This window comes from Anastrepha ludens, chromosome 3 (assembly GCF_028408465.1).
Source record: "Anastrepha ludens isolate Willacy chromosome 3, idAnaLude1.1, whole genome shotgun sequence".
Lineage (NCBI taxonomy): Eukaryota > Metazoa > Arthropoda > Insecta > Diptera > Tephritidae > Anastrepha > Anastrepha ludens.
Window position 1 is genome coordinate 24,449,628 of NC_071499.1, and position 12,292 is coordinate 24,461,919.

The 12,292-nt window shown below is 34.7% G+C and overlaps 1 protein-coding gene across 1 annotated transcript in view; it reads right to left on the minus strand.

The window, feature by feature from the left end:
- Positions 1 to 12,292, minus strand: part of LOC128857186 (cytosolic purine 5'-nucleotidase) — a 47,023-nt gene that overhangs the window by 18,488 nt on the left and 16,243 nt on the right. The window lies entirely within an intron of this gene.

Consider the following 12,292-nt stretch of genomic DNA (forward strand, 5'->3'; position numbering starts at 1 on the left):
GGCACTTTGGGAAAAGCCCCATATGTACTGCTTCCGAATAATTAATGGACATATGATGAAAAATGCGTAAAAATAAATGAAATTGTCATTGAGGCGCAGTAGTCAGTCGCTGGTGGGCAAATTTACAAACTACACAACAAATTTACAAAGCAAATTTGGAAAGCCACTATGAAACGGGGAAAATTGCTTTTGTTTTAGCTCAATGAGCCATTATTTGAATTGTGGGGAAGATAGGTGGTAGACAGGCGCTCAAGTGAAAATGTGACGTCATGTGCGCCAGCGCCAATCGCATTTCGTTTTTCCTATGCTGTGATGATTTACAGCGGGTTTGGGGTTATTACAGTAGGTTTTTGTTACAAAGAATGTGTGTTCGAGGGAGTCCGAGATATGAGGAGGGCGAGATATGAATGTGAAAGAGAAATTATTTTTTAATAGGGTATCATCAAAGAGATTTTTTAACCTAAATAAGGTCAGATAATGATGACCAGAAGATGTGGAGTGCTTCACTGCATTCCGGGCTTGAATAGAGGAATGAATTGTCGAACCTGTGGGACGAGGGATAAATCCCTCCGGCGCTACACATGACCACTAAATAACAAAACTAAGATTCCTCTGCCGCAACCAAAAAAAAGTAAAAAAGTGAAACAACTGAGGGGTGAGAAACACAGTCACACGGAATGTAAGGTCTCAATAAATTATTATTATTAGGCTACTGCACACTGTGGACCAAAAGAGATCTATTGTGGAAAGCCTGTTGAGGCACCCTATATTTTAAGGCTTAGAAAGTTCTGAGATTTAATGTTCCATAATTTATATGGAGACACGGCAATACCACCAAAGTGGTGTAGCCGTTTTCTGCCTAGTGTAGGGCATTTACAAAGGATGTATCGACTATCGACTGAAATCTCTTTCCATGAAGTGGGAAACAAAAAGAAGTCGCACGGGGCCATATCAAGTGAATACGGTGCTTGCATGATGGTATTTACTTGATGTTTGGCCAAATAATCCATCGCAATTTGGGATCGGTGCGATGGCGCGTTATCATCATGCTAAATTCAAGAATTGTTTGCACACATTTCCGGCAGTTTGCGATGTACAACATAAATAATATTCTTTATTGACTGTCTGGCCCGATGGAAAGTACTCATGGTGCACTACGCCTTGGCAATCGAAGAAAACAGTCGAAATCACCTTTATTTTTTAGCGATTTTTTCGGTTTCGGCTGGTTTTCGAAGCGCTACTCAGACGATTGTTGCTTGGTTTCAATGTTATATTCATAGACCCATGTCTCGTCGCCAGTAATAATCCTTTTTATGAAGGTTGGATCACTTTGGGCTTCAGAAATCATCTCCTCAGCAACAGTCTTTCGGTGGTGTTTTTGTACGAAATTGAAGTCCTTTGGAACGAGCCTGGCTGTAACGCGTCTCATACCCAAAACATCAACTACAATGTGTTGTGCCGTTCTATATGAAAAGCCAAGTTCACCAAAAATCTCTCTTAAGCTGGTATGACGATTTTCAAGCACGATTTCTCTCACTTTCTTACCCTTTTCATCGGTGTTCGACGTCGATGGGCGTCCGGAACGAGGCAAATCTTCCACCACAGTACACCACTTGTAAAGTCTTTATATCACTCGTATGCTCTTGTTCTTGATAGAGCAGATTCGCAAATGCATTTTGCAACATTTTCAGTACATCGAAACACAAAATTTCAAACAAACTCTTTGTTTAATGATCCGATGGCGCTAAAAAGTGACAGATGCGTGTTTTTTACAGTCCTACCAACATAAGAAAAAATATGAATAGGAACCTACGTGCGCAGTTCGTTTAAATTAAACATTCGCGGTACTTTTTGATCATAGGGTATACCTGGGATGGGAATTTGTGGGCATCGGAATTTGTGGACTGAAGGAATCGATAACTAATTACAATTCTTTGTAATTTATAATTGAAAATAATTTCATGCCAAAGGAAATCATTTCCACCGAGCTCTGCTTGGCAGAAGAGGATTCTAATTTCTTTGAAAATACTGCATCACCAACCTTATCGCTTAGCTTGGAACCATTTGTATAGACGAGCTCGACTAAGATAGGATGGCTGATGAAATGCATGGTGGACAGAATTCAGAAGTTGTGGCCAATATTAATTCAGCTGCTGAATTTGACGTGACAGCCGAAGTTACGCTCACTATTTGGCTTTGTAATCTTTCACCCTTACACCACCTTTTTTGGGGGTTTGGCTGAGCTCCTCCTCTTATTTGTGGCGTGCGCCTTGATGTTGTTCCACAAATAAAGGGTCCTACAAGCAGACTCCGAAAGGCAGTTATTTTTTATGAAGATCTTTTTTTCATGGCAGAAATGCATTCGGAGGCTTGCCATTACCTGCCAAGGGGCGACCGAAATTAAAAAAACTGTTTCTTCATTTTGGTCTTTCAGCGAGATTCGAGCCTACGCTTTCTCTGAATTTCGAATGGTGGTCATGCACCAACCCATTTAGCTACGGCGGCTGCCCTCTGCCTAGAATGGTGAGTCTACGTCTGGATAGAGCAGGACAGTGCCACAAAAGGTGCGGGATCGTTTCTTCCTCTTCCCCATCTCTGCAGAAGTTATGTTCTTGCACACCATTTCTCTGGGCGTGCCTACCTATTCCGTTATAACTGAAGTCAATGTGCTTAGACTGTGCTTATTTCGGCTTAGCAGAGATTCTGTGCGTTGAACATTGAGAGTTGGCCACAATTGTCGGGCGATTCTGCAAGTGGTTTCATTACGTCAACTTTCATTCGCTGCTTTAACAATTCTCTCAAGGATAAGTAGCTTACACATTTGCAAGGATATGCCTAAGCCATTGTCTGTGGTCTCATCAGGCAATTTAGAGCCGAGTTTCGCTAGTTCATCGGGTCTGCAGTTACCCTCAATGTCACAATGGCCAGGAACCCATGTAACCTTTGAGTGAATTGAGTCAGTCATTCCGTTAAGCGATGTGCGGCATTTCATGGCTACTTTGGAGGGTTGTCGACTGTTTTGTGAGGGGTTTTCTCGCGCCTGGCTATCAGTGAAAATGTAGAAACATATCATCTCCGGGTATGGCATCACACGATACTAGTGTCACGACTTTCAGTATTACCATGAAAGCGCGCTACCAAAAAAAAACTGAGTACTTTCTTTCTAAGTAAGTAATCCAATCCATTTTTTTATTTACAGACTGTTATATAGTTGGAAGAGGAGCTGGGCCACACTTCTTACAGAAATGTAGACGACAATTCTTTATTTTTTTATGTTTTTTTTGCTTATATAGTTGGCAAGTTGGTCTCATGTTTTCCTCCTTGACTAAGCGTTTTATTTGACGGCGGGATCGAAAAATGACAATTTTCAGGTTTTTCCAATCGCTGAATGTTTGCGCTTTCACAGAAAACTTGGGCTTTATAATTTTTCAAACCACAATTTTTTTATTAACACCCCAGTTTGATAAAGTAGGTGAGATGTTACTGCTAACTGCCTCAGCTTGCGAACTTAGCTGCCACCCTTCGTAGCTCTTAGCTGACGAATCTTCGTCTGACTTGCCGATTTATCTATTTTTCGCATATTTTCATGCTATATTATTAATTTTTTATTTATTTTATTTTATTTTTATTTTTATTACCTTATGGCATTTAATGCTAAAACACGATTATTTATTTATATAAACTGAAATTGGCATGCAGCGATAGCATCAAAGGCTATCGGCTGTTTAAAATGAGCTGCAGTTTAAAATTAGCTACTGATATGGAGGGAAGAGTGTTTTACATCAGCAAATATTTTAAATTTGAATATTGGAAAAGTCTAAATAAACAATTTTCAGTTTCGTCTATGCTAAGCAAAAACAAAAAAAAATAAAATTGAAAAAAAAAACATTTTTTTCTCAAAAGTATATTTATAAACACTTGTTAGAAAAGTAAAAATAAACTACCATTTGGATGCATCGTTACAACAGGGAGGAAGGCAGGAAGGTGGGTTGGCGGCGAGTTGTCGTTTCAATTTTGTTTGCATTTAATACTCTTCACAGAAGGGTGCGCCAACGGTTGATTGAACATGCATACATATGTACATACTCGTATTAATAAGTGAACAATAATAATAACCAACACTTACATGTCCATTTACATATTTACACACAGATGCATGAATTTGTTTTTGAGCTCTAAATTTAGAAATGCAAATGTGAAGGGGTTATCATCAGCAGCTGTAAGCAATTTAGTTGATTATTAAAAATAGCAGGCGGATCCACATGCATTTTTACATATGTACATACATATGCACCGTACTAGCTTGCGAGGGGCCGGGGAAAAATATGACGAAAATGCACCCTTACTCTTGACCAAAAACCAAAAAAAAAAGATCTTATTTCCTGTGGAATCTAAAAATTTTCTCAGCAAAAGTGTAATGATTTTTGGCGAGCTTCAATTTACTACCTTGAATGTGGTAAAATAAAAAACTTCGAAAAAAAATTCTCCTCTTGAGACAAAAATGTCAATAAATCAAATGGTGAAAGGCTGTGCAGCGAATAAAGATCCGGCGGCTTCGTTGGCTGGGTCATGTCGTTGGAATGGATACAAATGCAGTGGCTTTGAAAGTATTCGATGCGGTAACAGCTGGTGGTAGCAGAGCACGAGGAAAGATCACGTGCAGGAGGACTTGGTGTATCCAGCTGGCGCGTGTTAGCACGAGAAAGACACGACTGGCGCGTTTTGTTAAACTCCGCCAAAATTCCTTAGGCGGTTATCGCGCCAACCAAGAAGATGATAAAGAGAAGAAGAAGAGAAGAAGAAGAAGCAGAAGAACAGAACTCAAATGGTATGACCTATATCAGACCATCTCTCAGCGACTTTGAACGAATCAGCTGTTTTGCTCGCGTAACCGGGGTTATGATAGCACTTTATTCACTCAGAAGTCCGCAAACTGAGATTGAGTTAGTGATATAAAGAGTTTTCCAATAACAGGTGTTATGAATGAATGGATTGCACTATCGAGAGATGATTAGCGATTTTTTATGGACGGAATTGGATGGTATTGATCTGAACAACGTTTATTTTCAACAACACGGCGCTACGTGCCACACAAGCAACGAAATCATTGATCTTTAACGGGAAAAGATTCCGGACCGTGTTATCTTTTGAAGAGATGATCACAATTGGCCACCGAGATCTTGGGATTTAACACTTTTTGACTTTGTTTTGGAAGCCACGTGAAAGAGAAGGTCTACGCCAACAGCCCAGGGTCGATTCAAGACCTCAAAGATGGTATCCGTGAGGCTATCGAGGACATCGGGAAGCTACTTTGCAATTTGGTTATGGAAAATTTTATGAAAAGGATATTGTCCTGTATGCGTGGTCGTGGTGGTAGTTTGTCTGATGTTATTTTCCACTATTAACGGCACACCTTCCTATTTATAATGAAATAAACATCCGATCATTAATAAAGGGTGGTTAAGTGTCAAGGGCCGGTGTTGATTTTGAATAAAATAGAATTTTTTTAGGAAATTATTGTCATTTCTCTTTATTATGATAATGCTGGTATGGCTCAATTACGTATGGAACAAAAATCGGCCAAATGGCTGCCGCGGCCACGGCGGCACACCTCCATCCGATGGTCCAAATTTTCGATGACGCTGAGGCATAATTGAGGTTCTATGCCGTTAATGTGCCGAATTATCTCATCCTTTAGCTCTGGAATTGTTGCTGGCTTATCGATGTACACCTTTACTTTCAAATAACCCCAAAGAAAGAAGTCCAACGGTGTCGTTGACGTTTAGGTGTCGTTCACATTCAACATCGCCCCTTGAAATTTAACCACCCTTTATTAAAAAATAGCATTTTTCTTTGAATATCAAAATAACACCTCTTATTAGAAAACCCTTTACAAGAAATCACCGTGGCCATTGTCTAACGATACTTCGTCGCTGTCTGAACAACGACTGTTTGGAAGACTGATTGCATTTAACTAACCTCACTTTACAACTTCTTCTTTTTTCCTTTAATTCGCCTCTCTCTCTCTTTGGCATTTTCTCTATAACGGAACAGTCAAAGTTAGGCCCTTAACAGAATTGCAGCGGGACAGCGGGTAACGTGTTGACGGATGGTAATCAGTGGCTGATCCACTTCTGTCAGAAAATTCGTTCGGTTACACTTAATTGCGACGGACCGGTTTTCAGCTGGCATTTTGTGGTTACAATGAAATTAATTTTGTAGTGAAATCTTTTCGTTTGCTATATTTGAGAAGCAACTCGTTCAAGCCGTGGTATTGTAAGTAAAACAGGGATTGGATGAGGGCGTTAAGCGAATTTCAGTATCGCGGATGGTCATCCCTTTAAAAAACCCAGATCTTACGCAGTTCAAAGAGGCTTTACAAATGTCCGGGTGAATGCACTCCTTTCTTCGCAACTCACGGGATAAATACCAGAAAGTGGCTTACCACTTCAAAGCATCAGAAGAGTGCTTGCCTGATCATGAAAAGGTTCATGGAGAGGAGAGCGAAAGACTCTAACTCTACAAATCGTGGTAAAACCAGGGCAAGTTTCTCAGTCAACAAGAAACACCAGCCGTTTCTATGATAGTCGGTTCTACGTTATCGGAACGACTCGGAATTATGTACATCCAGCCAATGATTTTCACTCCAGCGACACTCCACAAATATTTATGAAGAATGTTTATGCTGTTGCAACAACAACCTCTGACACTAGAAAACCGAATGGTTTACCTAAGTATATTCATAGCGGAGTCCATCCTAGCAGGCAGATTGCAGTTATGGCGAAAATCGAAGCTGATGCGCCAGCCTCGCGAAGTAAACTTCAGATCCCACTGACTTCGGTATGCCAGATACAACTACGATACGCTTCCAGTAAAGGAAGGTATCTACCAGAACTCTGTATAGGCCCACAAACATGTCCGATATATGCACCAGGCCAACCGAAGAAGAGCATAACGACGAGCTTGGGGAAAAAATAGATTGAACGAAGGATAGATCTGCCTTCTTACAAGAAAAATCCAACGGATATTGTGAGAAATAGTCCAAAAAAAGTCAGAACGTAGGACCATTATTTTGTTGAAGTTGGCAAAGAACAGTTTCTGTTCGGTGCAATAAACGAGAACCAAGAAGATGGTAATGGCTGTCGGCTCTACGTTACCGGAACGACACGGATTTATATCCAGCCAAGGACTGTCACTCCAGCCACAATAACAAAAACCATGAAGATATTGCAGCTCTTGGAACCGGTAGAAATGTGCGAAGGTCGAATAGATGATTAAACATCTCAGAAAATTGGACGAATATTCGGGATCTCCGCCCAAAGAGAGTGGATTAGTATCAAAGTACCAAAGCAACATCCGAGAGACACTACGCCAAGTTCAGATCAGATCAGCGGCCCTCTATAAATAGATACTCATGAGCCTTCTAGTGTTTTTTGATTATTTTTAATAAACTACTTCTTAAAATTTCGCAAACTCAGGTGTACATCGAAATCAGTTTAATATACCCAGTGGAATGAAAAAAATACAAGTAAAAAATTATCTTTTAAAGTAAATGAGAAATAAATGGGCCTCCTTGCGCATTAGAGATTTGAAGCTTGCCTTATTAAAAAAACGTAAAAGAAACAAAATCGTTCAACAAACTACTCTTAAAATGATGCCAAATAATTTTCGGCACACACCCAGCAAACAAACAAATAGGAAAAAATATGTGAGTAGAAAAGGCAACTAAGCACAAAAATGAAAAAAAAACAGAAAAATAGTTAGTTCGTAGGTTCACAAAAAGGTCGGCAAACGTTTTGATTGCCGTTTTGGTTAGGTGTCGCCGCCGATGTTGTCGTCGCCGCCGCCGCCACCACAATGACCGTTCGATTCCTCCAGCGCCTCGTTAGAGTGGCTACTGATTTGTTGCTGGCCGTAAGCCAAATATTGATTCTGTTGTATATTTGCGGCGCTTTAAATTTTTGGCAGCAAACAGATTTTCCTGAAAATAATGCTGATGCTGAACATTTGATAGTGTCATGAATTTTTATTTACAGGCTTACGAAAAAGGATTCGATTTGATGAGATGTGCGCCGGTGGTTGCGAAGGACAGCAAAAAATTTGCAGCAATTCAAATGGGAGTTTGTGTGTGCGTGCATGTTTTTGGAATTTACATACAAATGAGATTTTTTAAGAAACACATATTTTGTAATGGCATTAAAGAGGTGAAATGGAGATATTATGAGTGATTTATGAAGATACAAAGGAGAAAACGGAAGATTGTATGCTCAAAATTGGCTTGACCTTGGAAATAACGAATGAATGATGAGTCTTTTTTGGAATAAAGGAATAATAGAAAAAAAGTTGCTTAAATGGCTGAATATTTCTTTGCTGAAAGACGACTGAAAGTCTCGTTGTTGTTGTTGTGGCAGCTTACTGAAAGCCTCGTACATCGTGTCGTTTATAAAATTTATCCTGTAATTTATTACTGTATACATTTTTATGAATAAATAATAAATAAATAAATTTCTTTGCTCTATTCGGCATAAGTTCATTAAAACACCATTCAAAGCAAAAATTTAGATTTTGAATGAAATCGCACTTTTTTGCGAATATTTTCGAAATTTTCCTTTAAATATTATGAGCCGAGCTCTTGAAATTAGGAGATGAAAAATGTAGTTAAAAAATTCTGAAATTTGGACTCAATTATTTCTTAATGAATTCGAAGATATAATTGATTTATTTAATACACTATAAATTTTTTTTGCGTATTAAGATAAAAGATTTAACTGGGAAAATCCCAAAAAAAAAAAAAAAAAAATTACACTAAAAATAAAATTTATTTTTCAATTTCGAAAATTTTACTGAAATATTTCATATTTATATGTAAGTTCAATAATGGCATAATTTAAATATTTTTTAAATTTTAAGATTAAAAATTTAACTAAAAAAATTTTATTAAAAATAATTTTTTTTATTTCGAAAATTTTACTCAAATATTTCTTCATCAATTTTAAGGGGTAATTTATTTATTTAAGTTCAACTTTGAATATTTTTTTAAATATTAAGATAAAAAATTTGAATTTAAATAATTTTTTTTTAATTTCGAAAAATTTACTGAATTATTTTTTAATCAATTTTAAGTTGCAATTTATTTATTTAAGTTCAATATTGATACATTTTGAAAATAATTTTACGTTTTAAGTTTCAAAATTTAATAAAAAAAATCGATTTGAAGCTGTAATGTACATATTTATTTGAGCTCAATATTAATACATTTTGAAAATAATTTTACATTTTTAGATACAAAATTTAATTAAAAAAATTTGAATATAAATATTTTTTTTTTAATTTCGAAAATTTTACTCAAATGGTTCTTCATCAATTTTAAGATTATTTATTTATTTAAGTTCAATAATGGTAGACTTTGAATATTTTTTATATATTAAGATATATATTTATATAGGTATTAAGAAAATTAATTAAAAAAATTTGATTATAAATATTTTTTTTTTAATTTCGAAAATTTTACTGAATTATTTTTTAATCAATTTTAAGTTGTAAAATATTTTTTAATATTAAGATTAAAAATATAACTAAAAAAATTTTATTAAAAATATTTTTTTTTTTATTTCGAAAATTTTACTCAAATATTTTTTAATCTATTTGAAGCTGTAATGTATTTATTTGAGCTCAATATTAATACATTTTGAAAATAATTTTACATTTTTAGATTCAAAATTGAATTAAAAAAATTTGATTAAAAATATTTTTTTTTATTTCGACAATTTTACTCACATATTTCTTAACCGATTTTAAGTTGTAAGTGATTTATTTCATTTTAATAATGATACTCTCTAAATATTTTTTAAATATTAATATTCAAAATTTTACTAAACAAATTTAATTAAAAATATTTTCATTTTAATTTCGAAAATTTTACTCAAATATTATATTTCTTAGTAAATTTTAACCGATAATTTATTTATTCAAGTTGATTAATGATACTTGAAATAGTTTTTAAATATCAAGATTAAAGATGTAACTAAACAAATTTTATTCAAAATATTTTTTTTATTTCGAAAATTTTACTTAAATATTTCTTAATCTATTTGAAGCTGTAATTTATTTATTTCAGCTCAATATTAATGCATTTTGAATATGATTTTATATTTTTATATTCAAAATTTAATTAAAAATATTTTCATTTTAATTTCAAAAATTTTACTCAAATATTTCTTCATCAATTTTAAGCGGCAATTTATTTATTTAAATTCGACAATGGTAGACTTTGAATATTTTTTTAAATATTAAGATAAAAAATTGAATTAATTACAATTTTTTTTTTTTCATTTCGAAAACTTTACTGAATTATTTTTTCAATTTTAAGTTGCAATTTATTTATTTAAGTTCAATATTGATACATTTTTTAAATAATTTTACATTTTAAGTTACAAAATTTAATTAAAAAAGTTTAATTAAAAATAATTTTTTTTTTCGAAAATATTTCTTAATCAATTTGAACCTGTAATTTATTTATTTAAGTTCAATAGTGGTACACTTTGAATATTGTTTTTAACTTTTTTTTTGTTTTCATTATTTTATTTCTTGATCCATTGTTAAGAAATAAAACTGTTTTTTGGCCATAGGAGGTTCGCTGAATCCATTTTGATGATACAAAATTTAAATGACATAAAATGCATGTCGTTTCGTGTGAACTACGATTATTTGGAAAAATAAAAGTTAGTATTTTTTTCGCACCTTCGAAGTAAAACAAAGGGTCAAAAAACGGTTTTCCATCTTTGAACGTCCGCCATTTTTTCTAATTTTTTGTTTTTTAAAGAGCGTAGTTCTCACGATAACGACATTCATACTGAACAATAACCTTTTTGTCTTTTTCGTTTCAGACACCTGTGAGGCGCGGAATCCATGTCGCGGCCAGCGGCATACCTTTTCTGGGAAGACCATTTTTTGCAGGCTGACAACTTTTAAAGACACACCCAATAAACACCACTTCAAATGAGGCGAGGGCCTTAAATTTAACTCCAAAGCTTACTAAGTAACATAAACTCTGTAATTCTTCTACATGGAAATTTAAAAAAAATTAAGAAAGGATTTTTTTATTTATAGATTTTAGAAAATTTTAGATATAATAAAAAAACGGCACACGAATTATGCCAATTCTGAATTTCGTCATTTATACTACATTTTTAAATATAATTTTGTTATGCAGATTTTTTCTCAGAGTTTTCTTCAAAGAGAATTTTAACATACCGAATTGCCTTAAAGTGTCTGCAGCGGCAAATCAGGCAAAGAGTTAAGTTTTTTTACGTTGGACTGTTTTCATTCAGAATGAATTACGAATTACTGGCGCATTTCTTCTTCTTATTGGCAGACATCATACCAAAGCTTTTTCGAAATGTTACCTTCTTCTTTTCGCAAAGAAATTATGCAAAATTTAGTTTTGAAATATTTTGCTTCAGTGCTCAAGCTTTCCATTTAATAATTTTTCATTAGTAAATAAGAAGGCAAATATATTAAAGCTGGTATCGGTAAATCAGCTGATTTGTGTTTTTTTCTTTCGCCGTGTACTGTGGCTGTCAGCATAGAATGAAACAAGGCGAGTCATTCTTTGTTTTCTCCTTTGCTAATACTTTGCCGTGGCAATCCAACGTACAAAAATTGTTGTTGGTCTTGTGCTGGCACCTTTAGTAAATGCGCGTTGCTAAATTAACTGTTTCAAAGGACTTCACATGTCGGTATTATTCACCAAATTATGTTTTTCAAATTTTTATGTATTTATGACAATGTCGTCCCTGCAGGCTGGCTGTGCCCTGCAGGCAACAGCGTAACAACAATTCATTTTTACAATAACAAATTTATAAACTAATTAAATAATAACATTTGATTGCTTTAGCGGTTATTCGGAAAATTCAATTCCCGCCATTAAATCCCATAAAAGCAACCGCTAATGGCATATAAATATCTTCCGCTCTCCAACTTTGTCATATCAAAATTTTATACGAGTAGCTAAAATTTGTGGATGGGAATAATGGGAGAGCAAAAACGTAAAGGAAATTCAAATTAATGGCAATTTATGTTATTTTTCGTTTTTCGTTTTCTCAAGCAGAGCACTTTATGCCAGATGATAAAAAGTTACAAATGAAAGCAACAACAATAATGCGCTTAACGGAGCAAATATCCAAGTAAAATGAGATATTTTCACAGTGAAGGAGGATCAAAAACGCTGCTGCTAACAAAGGAAATAAATAGCAAAGTAATATAGAATAAATATGTGTTGGTGTGTGTGTGT